This window comes from Saccopteryx leptura, chromosome 5 (genome assembly GCF_036850995.1).
Source record: "Saccopteryx leptura isolate mSacLep1 chromosome 5, mSacLep1_pri_phased_curated, whole genome shotgun sequence".
Classification (NCBI taxonomy): Eukaryota; Metazoa; Chordata; class Mammalia; order Chiroptera; family Emballonuridae; genus Saccopteryx; species Saccopteryx leptura.
The window spans coordinates 122,262,549-122,276,159 of record NC_089507.1 but is presented as its reverse complement, the minus strand read 5'-3'; the positions used below and the strand labels follow the sequence as shown (position 1 = coordinate 122,276,159).

At 38.2% G+C, this 13,611-nt stretch overlaps 1 protein-coding gene and 1 pseudogene across 1 annotated transcript in view; one reads left to right on the top strand and one right to left on the bottom strand.

Annotated features, from left to right (window-relative positions):
- Positions 1-13,611, top strand: part of GPR158 (G protein-coupled receptor 158) — a 509,338-nt gene that overhangs the window by 447,710 nt on the left and 48,017 nt on the right. The window lies entirely within an intron of this gene.
- On the bottom strand, positions 1,775-2,683 carry LOC136405989 (armadillo repeat-containing protein 10 pseudogene; annotated as a pseudogene).

Below are 13,611 nucleotides of genomic sequence, written 5' to 3'. Positions count from 1 at the left end.
ATTGCTAGTGCAGTACAGGAGTATGACAAGTTGGGGGAGGGGTGAGAGTGGCCCTCCCCTTCAGGGTGGGGTATTTTATTACTGATGTTTAGAATCACCATCGCATGGTGATGATAAAAAACAAACCAACTTTTTTTTTTTAAATTAAATTTAACAGGGTGACATTTATCAATAAGAGTATATAGGTTCCAGGTAAACATTACTATAGCATTTGAACAGTTGATTATGTTGTGTACCCATCACCCAAGGTTAAATAATTTTCCGTCACCTTATATCTGTCCCTCTTCACGCCCTTCCCATGACCCCCTCCCCAAAGTCCTCCTCCCCTTGGTAACCACTGCACTTTTATCTCTGTCCATGAGTCTCAATTTTATATCCAACCTATGTGTGAAATTATACAGTTCTTAACTTTTTCTGATTTACTTATTTTACTCAGTATAATGTTCTCAAGGTCTATCCATGTTGTCATAAATGACACTATGTCATCATTTCTTTTTTGTGTGTGAGTTATTTGTCCTTTTTATTTAGAAAATTGGGCCCTGGCTGGTTGGCTCAGTGGTAGAGCATCGGCCTGGTGTGCAGAAGTCCCGGGTTCGATTCCCGGCCAGGGCACACAGGAGAAGCGCCCATTTGCTTCTCCACCCCTCCCCCTCTCCTTCCTCTCTGTCTCTCTCTTCCCCTCCTGCAGCCGAGGCTCCACTGGAGCAAAGATGGCCCAGGCGCTGGGGATGGCTCCTTGGCCTCTGCCCCAGGCGCTAGAGTGGCTCTGGTCGCAACAGAGTGACGCCCCGGAGGGGCAGAGCATCGCTCCCTGGTGGGCAGAGCGTCGCCCCTGGTGGGCGTGCCGGGTGGATCCCGGTGGAGTGCATGCGGGAGTCTGTCTGACTGTCTCTCCCCATTTCCAGCTTCAGAAAAAGACAAAAAAAAAAAAAAAAAAAGAAAATTGTTATAAAATTTATGCTATAGTAAAATATTCAAACATTAGAAGGTGTACATAGAAAAGTCATTTCCTCACTCCAGAGGCCCACTCCCTGGAGTTTGGGTGTTGCTTTAGAAGCATGCTGACCATATGTAAGCATCAATATTTTTCATTTAAAAAATGCATCCATACTTTATGGGTGTCTTTTCACATTGGCACAATCAGACCTGGTTAGTTCTTTTAAGAGTAGATTAATAATGTAACCAATGTCTGTAGTTGGACATTTGGACTGATCCCAGTATGTTATACACACCATCTTCATACTGGCACACTGAATGGGGGTGGGTGAGTACAGGAAACACTTCTGAAAGTTTACAATTTGCTTTGACTGGAACAGAGTTTAATGATTGGAACAGACTTTTGAAAGCAGTATGACTATGCTGGCAGGTGGACTCAATCGCCTAGGATCTCATTGCTATGATTAGAACAAGGTAATTCTTGTGGAGGTTCTGTAACAGTGACATGCTAATGCTCTCTCCATGAGTAGCTACAAATCTCAGCAAAGAGTAGAAGAGTAGCTTACACAAAAAGGTCACTGTCATTCTATGTCGAGGGCGTAATTGAAGTAGTTCAGCAAATAGCAACATAAAAATAAATATTTCAGAATAACCTGTTATACTGCATTCATTTGGTACCAATAAAGTGGTCCATAGTAAACCAGAAGACCATGGCAAGTGATAGCTATATCAATGATGAAACCTGGGGTTAACTGTTTGAATTCAGCAGCTGAATCCCTTTGAAAGTTTACATGCATTACTTCTGACTGTATTATTCTGGGAAAATATGACCTGCCAGTTAGAATTTGGGTATTGTTACCTTTTCCCTAATGTCTGCATCATGGTGATTAACTGACGCTCTTATTTTCTGGGCACACTATTCCCTGTATAACAGTAAAAACAGTGAGCCTTAGGGAAAGTAGGCTGAACAGCTGAATGGCCTTCCTTTTTGAGGCAATTATTTATATTCTGAAATAATATAAGAGCTTGAAGGAGAATCTCCTTTGCCACATGGCTGTCTTAAAAGGAAAGGAACAATGAATCCACTTGGGCATCAAACAGTCCTTCGGTCATGGCTGGATTTTCAGACAAATTCAACATCAGTTTCAAAACTTGGACCTTGGTGCCTCTATTTCCCATAAGCAACACCTGGAACAGGTCTGTAATGTAATTGGTAAGCAGGTGCTAGTGGTGTTATTGGTAACTGTCATGTTTATTAACAATCTCAGTCCTGCCGGCTGCTCCGGGAGTCAGGGGACCAGAGATGACATCCTCACAGACCTGATCAATGTATACTTTTATCTTGATTTGATTTTCAACATTCACACTCAGGTTAATCAGAACATTTAAAGCTTTCTCTTTAATACTGTAGTTGGGACTGTTTCCAACAAATGGAATATGACCCAATTCACAAATAATGACTTGATTAACGGAAAAGGCTGCATTGTTACCCAGAGTGACCAAAACTTTTTCAAAAATGATAGGATCCTCAGTTGACTTCAGCAGCTAAAGGAGTTTCTGAAGCTGTTCAGCATCCAGCACATCATCATATGAACCATTGGTTGAATCTTCTGCAGACTAGGAGGGATGCAGCCAAAGCCCCCGGCCAGCTTGCCGCTGGCCCCACGTCAGCCTTTAAACGCAACAGCAGATGCTGGCGGAGGACCAGGCACGCCGCCACCCAGCCTGCACCACGTGCGCCGCTCATGCTATTGCTGGGGCCCACACGCAGTGCAGACCCTGGCGCGGGAGGATCTGGGATCTAGGGCGCCCGGTGCAGGGGTTGCAGAGCAAGTGGGTCTATGTCAGTGGTGGTCAACCTGGTCCCTACCACCCACTAGTGGGCGTTCCAGCTTTCATGGTAGGCGGTAGTGGAGCAACCAAAGAATAAACAAAAAGATAGATTTAACTATAGTAAATTGTTTTATAAAGATTTATTCTGCCAAACTTAGTGAAAATCTGACATAAAGTACTTGGTAAGTAATTATTATTATATGCTTTAACTTGCTGTAACTCTGCTTTATAAATTTTATAAAGTAAAGTTACTTCGCTACTTTATAAATCACCATTACTATGGAACCGGTGGGCAGTTAGAAAATTTTACTACTAACAGAGATACAAAAGTGGGCGGTAGGTATAAAATGTTTGACTACCCCTGGTCTATGTCATCATTTCTTATGGCTGACAAACCAACTTTTAATTGTCTTTCCTATTACATTAAATTTTTTACAGGTAAATGGGCCACTTTGTTACTTATACTCAGGGCATATCAGCCCCACTAGCCTACCTAATTATCAGGCCATTAATGCAAAACAATTTTCAAATCTTAAACTGTTTGTTCTTCTATGGAAAAAAAAAAAGAAGGAAGAATGATATAGGTTTTAGCAGCTCAATGTGGATAATAAAGAAAAATAGAGCTAAATTAGGCAAAAACGAAGAAGTTTCATTATAAAAGGGAATTTCATTCAGTTGCCATAGTTATGTCTGAGATAGTACCTAAATGATGTAGGACAGATCTGAAAGAATATTTAGCACCTGCATGGATATATGGGATCACAAAATACGTGCTCAGCTAGGTCAGTTCATTGGTTGATTGGTGGGTGGGTAGGTTGGATAGCTGGCTGGTTAATTGGTTGGTTGGTTGGTTGTCAGTTATTTTAAGAAACTTGGTAAGGCAATATCACTAGGCTCAGAAAAGCCATATATATTTTCAGGAGGCAAAATGAGGAAATGTTTTAAATGAAAGGGGGTGAAGGAAGAGATTAAGAAACTTAGTGCTAAAATACATTTTTCTATTTTTTTAATATGGTTTTTGAAAACAGATTCTCTTTTCCTTTTCTAAAGCTAATCAAGGAAAAAAACAGAAGACTTTTTTGTACTATATTTAAAACAAATATTTAAGCAAGCTGCAAGCAAGCCTTCTTCTGGCGCTGAACTAGGGATTTTTATTTTATGCATTGCACTCTGCATACAGCACAATATGTAGCAGCTTTCTCTACTATTTTTAACACCAAATATTTCACACTTTGTGGGAAGCTTGTGTGTGTGTGTATGTGTGTGTGTGTGTTTTCTAATAAATATTGAAAAGTGACTGAAAGATATTTATATTATGTACTGAATGTATTCTTTAACAATACAGAAAATGCAGTAAGATATCCTAAATTTTTAAAGGAACAGAATAAAGAAAAGCAAGTATGCCACTATATAGAAAAGCTAAAATCCCTTAACAAAATGAAGACTGTTATCTTTACCTTAACTTGTGAGGACTTCTGGGTGGCAGGGGATTTGAGATGGGGCCTGGGGAAAATGCCTGGAGTATAGTTATTAGGCTTTGTCTATTAAATATAGACCCATCTGCCCTGACCAACCACTGATCAAGGCGTTGGTCAGCCCTTATTTATGATAGCCAAGAAAAGAATTACTGTTGCTTTTAGTGGCTAAGCACATGCGTATGGGCACACACAAGATTCTTCTGAAAGACTTCTGCGTTCATCCCAGCACACAGATGAAGAGTGTTTAAGGCCTCATATCATGACCCAAAGGGTTTTAACATGGAACAATTTTAAAACTGTTTCTGTCAGTTACCCACCTTTGTCAAAATAATACGTTAAGAATGTACATTGCATTTTGACCAAGAAATAAGAAGTCCTTGCCATATGGATGCAGGTAGTGTTGTGCATTTCAGGTGTACTCTGTTGAACTCTCTGGGATTTCTCATATTCACTTGCAAGTAGAGAAATACTAATCATGACATTTCTTAAGAATAACATTGTTCCAGAGAAAAGGGTCTTATTCTTCATCTTCTGAGGAAGGTCTTTTTTGTGTGTGCCAACAAGTGTACTGTTGGGACAGTATTAAAGGAAAATTCATTCAGACACTTCTTATAGAATTCTTAAGGAATTCAGAAGGACAAAAATAATGGGGTTTTCTAGTAGGGGAGCAATATTGGGCTCAACTCTGAATGCAACAAGGAAAACTGGGGATTTCTAGTCAAGGAGCAAGGAGCAGTTCCATGGATGGAAAATTACTGAGTGAAAACATCTGGTATAAAAGAAAATTTGGGGCTAAACCAACTTGACCAAGTTCTTGCTGAAGACATGCCAGGGTGATCTCAGATATCAGGGGTGGGAGATGCTCACTAAACTGACTTATTTTCCAAGATTATTGTTAAACTTGGGCACTACAAAGACAGGGAAGTACAAAGGTTGGGCCCAGTTGAGAAGAAAGCTCAGAGAAGCCTGACTCAAATCTGCTCAAGGAGAGAATCTTTGTCAATAAGAAGCTAAGTACATTCGAAAGCCAAAGAATATTACTTAGCTTCAGAGTAAATTAGACAGCATCTCAGCTTAACGTCATACACCCATGCCTTGTGTATACTAGAAAATAATGAGGTACCCCAGAGAAAAATGACATGCTTAAGATGAAATTGTAGAGAATAAAGATTTCAAATTCATGTTTCAGACAGCCAACATCATACTCAATGGGCAAAAATTAAAAGCAATCCCCTTAAGATCAGGAACAAGACAGGGGTGCCCCCTTTCACCACTCTTATTCAACATAGTCCTGGAAGTCCTAGTCACAGCAGTCAGACAAGAAGAAGAAATAAAAGGCATCCATTTTGGAAAAGAAGAAGTAAAACTATCATTATTTGCTGATGACATGATACTATACATATAAAACCCTAAAGTCTAAGTAAAAAAACTACTAGACCTGATAAATGAATATGGCGAGGTGGCAGGATATAAAATTAATATTCAGAAATCAGTGGCATTTTTATACACCAACAATAAACTGCCTGGAAGAGAAATTAAGGAAACAAGCTTCTTCACTATTGTAACAACAACAAAAAAATAAAGTACCTAGGAGTAAATTTAACTAAGGAGGTTAAAGACTTGTACTCAGAAAATGATAAGACATTGAAAAAAGAAGTCAAGGAAGATACAAACAAGGTGAAGCATATACCGTGTTCATGGATGGAAAGAATAAACATCATTAAAATGTCTATATTATCCAAAGCAATTTATAAATTCAATGCAATTACTATTAAAATACCAATGACATACTTCAAAGATATAGAACAAATGTTCCAAAAATTTATATGGAACCAAAAAAGAACACGAATAGCCTCAGCAATCTTGAAAATGAAGAATAAAGTGGGAGGTATCACACTTCCTGATATAAAGTTATACTACAAGGCCATTGTATTCAAAACAGCTTAGTACTGGCATAAGAACAGGTATACAGATCAATGGAACAGAAGAGAGAACCCAGAAATAAACCCACGCCTTTATGATCAATTGATATTTGACAAAGGAGATAAGAGCATACAATGGAGTAAAGACAGTCTCTTTAATAAGTGGTATTGGGAAAATTGGACAGGTACATGCAAAAAAATGAAACCAGACCACCAGCTTACACTGTTCACAAAAATAAACTCAAAATGAATAAAAGACTTAAATGTAAGTTACAAAACCATAAACATCTTGGAAGAAAACATAAGCAGTAAACTCTTCAATATCTCTCGTAGCAATATTTTTGCCAATTTATCTTCACAGGCAAGTGAAATGAAGGACAAAATAAACAAATGGGACTATACCAACTAAAAAGCTTTTGCACAGCAAAAGACACCATTAACAAAATAAAAAGACAAAGCACACAATGGGAGAACATATTCGCCAACATGATTGATAAGGGGTTAATAACCAAACTCTATAAAGAATTTCTAAAACTCAACACCGTGAAGGTAAACAATCCAACCAAAAAATGGGCAAAAAAACTGAATAGACACTTTCTCCAAAGAGGACATACAATGACCAATAGGCATATGAAAAAATGTTCAACGTCACTAATCATCAGAGAAATGCAAATTAAAACCACAATGAATTATCACCTCACACCAGTCAGAATGGCGCTCATCAACAAAACAACACACAATAAGTGCTGGCAAGGATGTGGAGAAAAAGGAATCTTCCTGTACTGCTGGTGGGGATGCAGACGTGTGCAGCCACTGTGAAGAACAGTATGGAGTTTCCTCAAAAAATTAAAAATGGATCTGCCTTTTGACCCAGCCATCCCACTTTTAGGAATATATCCTAAGAATACCAAATCATTGATTCAAAAGAAGAAATGCACCTCCATGTTTATTGCAGCATTGTTTACAATAGCTGAGATCTGGAAACAGCCCAAGCATCCATCAGTGGACGAGTGGATTAAAAAGCTGTGGTATATATACACAATGGAATACTACATGACCGTGAAAAAGAAGGAAATCTTACCTTTTGCGATGGCACGGATGGACCTGGAGATTGTTATGCTAAGTGAAATAAGGCAGGAAGAGAAAGACAAATATCATATGATCTCACTTGTATGTGGAATCTAATGAACAAAGTGAACTGAGGGATGGAATAGAGGCAGAGGCTGGGTCACAGGGAGCAGAGGGACAGCTGTCAGAGGGAAGGGGGATTAGGAGATGGGATCAGAGAAGCTGAAGGGATGAGTGAAATTATATATACATAACACAGAGATACAGATAACAGGACAGCAAATCCCAGAGGAAAGGAGGAGGGAGTTAGGGGGAGGGGGCAAAAGGGGTGTAAATAGGGACACGGGGGTGGGGGGTGAGGGTGTTATATTGAGTGGAACACTTGAATCCATGTTAACACAATAAATTAAAATTAATAAAAAATTTTAAAAAAGATTCAGAACAGCTCTGTCACTACAAAAAATTTGTGTTTCAGAATTATCTATCTCTAATGATGGCACTTGAAGATATTTTAAAAAGATAGATTTGTAAGTAACTTTACTTTCTCTCTTTTTTTTAATATCTCATTAAGTATCAACCTGGGCTTTGTGAGATTAAGAATTAAACAATTTCCCTAGAGATATTTTACTATTAAAAAAATTTTTTTAATGAGACAGAAAAGATCCAAAATCATTTAACTCTTAAGAAGGAGTTATTAGCTAGAGGTCTTCAGATAAAACCTTTAACATGACCAAGTACCTTTTTATAGAATGAAAATAAAAGCAAAATTAATTTTTAATTGTATTTTATTACCTATTAGACATAAATAAAAACAGAAGTGTAGCTCACTAAGGAAACTAAAGAGATATACTTACTTTGTCTTATTTTAGATGTCCTACTTTACTTGTTTTATGATACATAACTTGGAAATACAATTTTTGTGTCACTGAAGTCTCAGTTTTGTTGGCTTTGCTTAGCTAGTGATTTAATAGAGATTTCTTTAAAGCCTAGAACAAAAAGTTACTTAAATTTGTCACATTTTTTGCATAAGGATTGTGTGTGTGTGTGTGTGTGTGTGTGTGTGTGTGTGTGTGTGTGTATCTGTGTGTATTGGGACATGCCTACAACACTCAGCCAAACACTTTACAACTTTGGTTTACACCCTACTTCCTGTTTGTGCAGAGTCTCAGGTCAAGAACAGATGGGAGCTGAGTGCCTTCTCAGGTCATTTCTGAACATTTTTCAAACGTCTAATTATTTAGGATATATAGTAGCTTTTCAAAGCCCTTATTCCCCAATGCATCTCATTCCCCAGCCATTCTTTCTGTTTTTTGTGCAGTCTACTATTTGTCCCAACCATTACTCCCTGATCCAGGTGGCATCAACTAATTCATTTCCTTTAAGTGTTTTAGACAAATGACCCCCACTCCCACCCCAACCCCCACCCCTGGTAGCTACTTCAGCCCTGGGAGAATTTCCACTTCGGTAAAATAAAGTCAGGCTCTTTGAATTAGTCCTGTAGGAAACCACCAGAGAGGTCAACAGGAATGAACACAGTTCTTTGCGAATAAGGTTCATTATGTTTTCTAGTACTAGGTACCCGTGCTGAGAATATGGGATGGTGTCTTCAAGGCCCCCCTTGAGCTGTTACTCAAGTTCAGCTGTTTTTTCTTGGTTAAACATCTCCCTGGGTTAAGCATAAAAGCTATAAACATTTTATTTTTAGTTTTCAGGGTCCAAAAAATGTTGATTCTCATCGGTTCTGCCAGTTTATTCATGCTTTTATGGACGAGTGGACTTTTAGAGGATTCTACTCCAACATTTTTGCTGACGGCACTCCCCAAGAACTAGCTAATAGAATGTTCTATTTTGGTCAGATATAACTGAAAAAGCACTCAAGTGAGAGAAAGAGATGAGTTTTGTAGTGGTTCTCCTACTCACTGACTGTGTGACATTGGACAAATGACTCCCCTCACTGGGGGTTTCTTCTAGCTCTGACCATAGAATACTTGACTTACATCAGTCTTGCAACTCCTTCCTTCTTTCCTTCTTTCCTTCCTTCCTTCCTTCCTTCCTTCCTTCCTTCCTTCCTTCCTTCCTTCCTTCCTTCCTTCCTTCCTTCCTTCCTTTTTTCGTCATTCTTCTTTATCTACCTAAAATCAGGTGAAAAGAAAGGAAGATCAATGTGAAAGATGAGAGCTCAAGCCACTAAAATTGACAAAAATTCTTGTGAGTTTTCTTATAATAGCAATAACTTAATATACTCACAATAATTTTGCTTTTTAAACTGTCTTCAACATTTTTGCCTCTTAGTGCACAATTTATTATATCACTCTTTAAGAAGTTATACAAGTATTTGATCTGATGGATGTATTATCATTTAAATCAATCTTCCTCTCAAATATACACATATACCCAATAATCTTGCTGAACTTCATATCTGATACATGTTAGAATCTATTTATATCTAGGTAAACCAAGAAATAGCTTTAGTTTACTTCTGAAAATAAAATTCTGAGAAATTGATGAAAAGCTAATCAACAGGAGGACTTGTGAGCTGTGAAAGCAGATTGATAGACAATGACTCAGCGTTTTGTGTGCAGTTCACCCTCAGGACTCTTTTGTGGAGAATTGAACAGCTTTGTGAGATGCGATATCACAAATGCAAATATTCTGAATATCAAGACTTTCTATGACCAGAGGCTTTAAATTTTAAAGTCAGCATAATAAAAACTCAAACATTTATCTGATAGTCTAGAGTAGTCAGCCCTTGGGAAAGGCACCTGCACCAGTCTTAGTCCTGTTGTGAAAAACTGTTTAGAGTAGCAGTTCTCAAACTGTAGCCTTCATCTGAATTTAGCTAACAGGTTTGTTAAAATACAGATTTCTGGGCCCTAACCTCCCCCCAAGTTTCTGACTCAGTGGGTTTGGATGAAACCCAAGAATTTGCATTTCTAACAAGTTTCTGGGTGATATTGATACTAATGGTTTGGGAACTGCTGGCCTAGAGCAAGCAACATCTAAACCAGGGGTCCCCAAACTATGGCCCGCAGGCTGCATGCGGCCCCCTGAGGCCATTTATCTGGCCCCCACCGCACTTCCGGAAGGGGCACCTCTTTCATTGGTGGTCAGTGATGCAAAGCGCGGTGTCTCTCATGTACAGTACTACTTCTGGTGACACGAGACGCATGTGTCATGTCTCCGGAAGCGTGTCATATCACTTGTTATGGCTAGCAGTGACAAATATGGAACCGGACATTGACCATCTCATTAGCCAAAAGCAGGCCCATAGTTCCCATTGAAATACTGGTCAGTTTGTTGATTTAAGTTTACTTGTTCTTTAAATATTGTATTTGTTCCCGTTTTGTTTTTTTACTTTAAAATAAGATATGTGCAGTGTGCATAGGGATTTGTTCATAGTTTTTTTTTATAGTCTGGCCGTCCAACAGTCTGAGGGACAGTGAACTGGCCCCCTGTGTAAAATGTTTGGGGACCCCTGATCTAAACTGAGCCATAAAGGAATAGGCAGGAATTATCTAAATTGGATGTTGTGTGTAGGGGGAAGGGTGGTGAGGAAAGCTGAGGGCAAAGGATTGAATAGAGGGCACCTGCATATCATCCAAAGAGACTAGCAGATCGTTAGGAAGAGGAGAGTGGTTAGAGATGAGGCTGTTAACGCAAGGGGGAGCCAATCTGTAAGGGTCTTTTATCCTACCAAGGACTGAGGATTTGAGTGGAGAGCCACTGAAGGACAGTAAATGGGAGCAACATAATCAGAATCACAATTTAGAAAGATCATTGTGGCTTCACTGTAGAGTGTGAATTGAAGGTAGGGGAGACCAATAAGGAGACTGATTATGCAGGAAGCACTGGAGGAGCAGGTCGATGCTAGGATCTGTGGTCTTGGCAGTGAAGATAAAGAAAAATAGGAGGATTTGAAAGATATTTAAGAGAGAGAAATTAAATTCTCCTTCATTCTTTCAATGTCTAAAATATGGATGAGGGAGAAATATGAAAGTTCATTCTCAGCTTTCTGCTTTGTGCAATTAAGGGGTCCTAGTCATTGAGACAGATAACACAAGAGCAACATGGGTTAAAGGAGGTAGGAGGGGAGGAAGGTGATTTTATCTGGGGACCTTCTGGTTTCCAGTAGGACAGTGGTCTAACCTGAAGAGCCTCTCCAGCATGTAGATGACTGAGAGGAGAGTAGGTGAGGTGTCCTGGGAACAGTGTGTATGTAGGGCAAGAGTAGAACATGGCTGCATTCAGGAGATCATGGAGGAGTGCTGCCATTCAAGGGAAGACTGAGAAAGAGGAGTCTGCAGACAGAGACAAAAACTGTCAGAGCAGTAGAAAGAAAATCATGAGAATGTGATAACATCAAGAACATGGCAGAAACCATGCCAAAAGCTAGAGGAGGATCAAGTAAAATAAGAAGGATCAATATCAGTTGGGAACTGTATTTGAAGACAGTAATCGATAACTAAGTAAAGTTCTTGCCAGGGAGTATTATAAACTCAAAGCAGATGTGTTTAGGAAGTGAAAACATAGAGGCAGACATACAGTGACAGCCAATTCCTGGGCTGCCCTTTTTTTTCACCATTTCAGTATAATTTCTATGAATTTGTCTACTATTAATAATAAGAATTGAATATATGTTTTAAATATGTCTTTTTATAATAAATTATGGAAATTTCTTGCAGTCTTCTTGTATACATTACTGCTATCCTTCAGAAATAGTGAAACCTTATCAACAGATGGTAGCCTAAAAAAGCTATGAAAAAGTAGTAGAAAAAGTAACCTATATAAGAAGTTTAATGATTATATCTTTTATATAGCTGTATTTCATATAAATGCATGCCTAAAGATTTCATTTTTAGAACTTCATTTTCAAGAATTAGCCAATATAAACTAACAAGAGCTCATTTTTTAAAAAAAGATATAGCAAAGTTTTCTCATTATATTTTAAGGCAATACGAGCAAATGCATCTTATTCCATTTCACAAAAGCCAATATCCTGAGATACTTAGATCAAAGTGCAGAGTTGTGTTATTGTGTATTCCAGTATCTGAACACCAGTAATATAGTATAAAACAGGAGACTCATGAGGACTTTTGCCTTGATTTTTCCTCTCTAAAACTGAGATTGTGGAATCTACGACAATCTTAAATTCTCAGACTTTCCAATAAATATCCAAAGGGTCATCTGAAGACATAAAAACTTCTGATACTAGAAGTGGAATTTCTTGATTAAAAGATCACCAAGTGGGATCATATAGATTTCCTCTGCAAAGGACAAACTCATCCAGTTAAGAAATACTTTTAAGTTATTTTTAAAATGCCTTAGTAAGTGTTTCAGGTTTAGAGTTCCAATGTGGATAGTAAAAATCTTCAAGTATCACAAAACAAATGATTTTCCACACCTTGGCCATGGGAAAAAAATCATTTTCTCTGAAGTGGTGGTTCTCAACCTGCTAGAAACCCCTCGCAGCAGCTTGAGAAGGTGCTCGGAGTTCCTGCAGCTGAGAAAAACAGCTTCCTTTCTTGCCAAACAGCGTCACCCACTATCCTTCAATGACAACTTAAAACTTCCCTGCTTTTTACTTCATGTCACTTCCCTTCAACTAGAATATCTCCTTTTGTCTTCTTCACTTTCTTCCATTTTCATCTACTGATACCCATAGACCCAGAGAAACACCATCTATTCTGTTAGTTTACTAGACTTGCAAGCTACATATAACATCTAACTTATGCTGTTTTATTAAGTATGTATTTGTACACTTATTTCTATTTAAATTGTAAACTTCTAGAAGACAAGAACCACAACTTATATCTCCCATGTTGCCTAGCATGATACTAGCATATGGTTCTCACTACATTTTTGTTAAAATTACACTTCATGTATTCAAAGTTGAGTCAAGCTAGAATGTGAAACAATGCTCTCTTTTTCTCCCTCTCCAAAATATGGAAGACCAAAGAAAAACAGCTCAGAATCCCTCTTTTGAGATCCTAATCACTCAACATTTAGAATTCATCCAAGTGCAACCAGAAACAATTATGTGTGTATAGTGTGTATAGTGACTGCAAGTTTCTTCTACATGAAATAAGATTGACACTGGCAAAATGTTAATTTCCCAAGAAATTTCTCATTTCTAAGACAGAGTTCTTTGAAGCTTTTGATTTGCTGATAGCAGAAGCCTTTTTATGGAGTTAATAATTGATCAGTTATCAATTAACTGATAACATTTAAAGCAGAAAGACATTAAAGAAGTATGCAGATACTGTAATTTAGAAAACACAAATAATTATTCCCCAATATTTTCAAAATAAGGCCTTTTGTTAGACTGAGGGTCTGATGTTTGGAGCTCACTCTTCTCTTTCTAGCATATATCACCA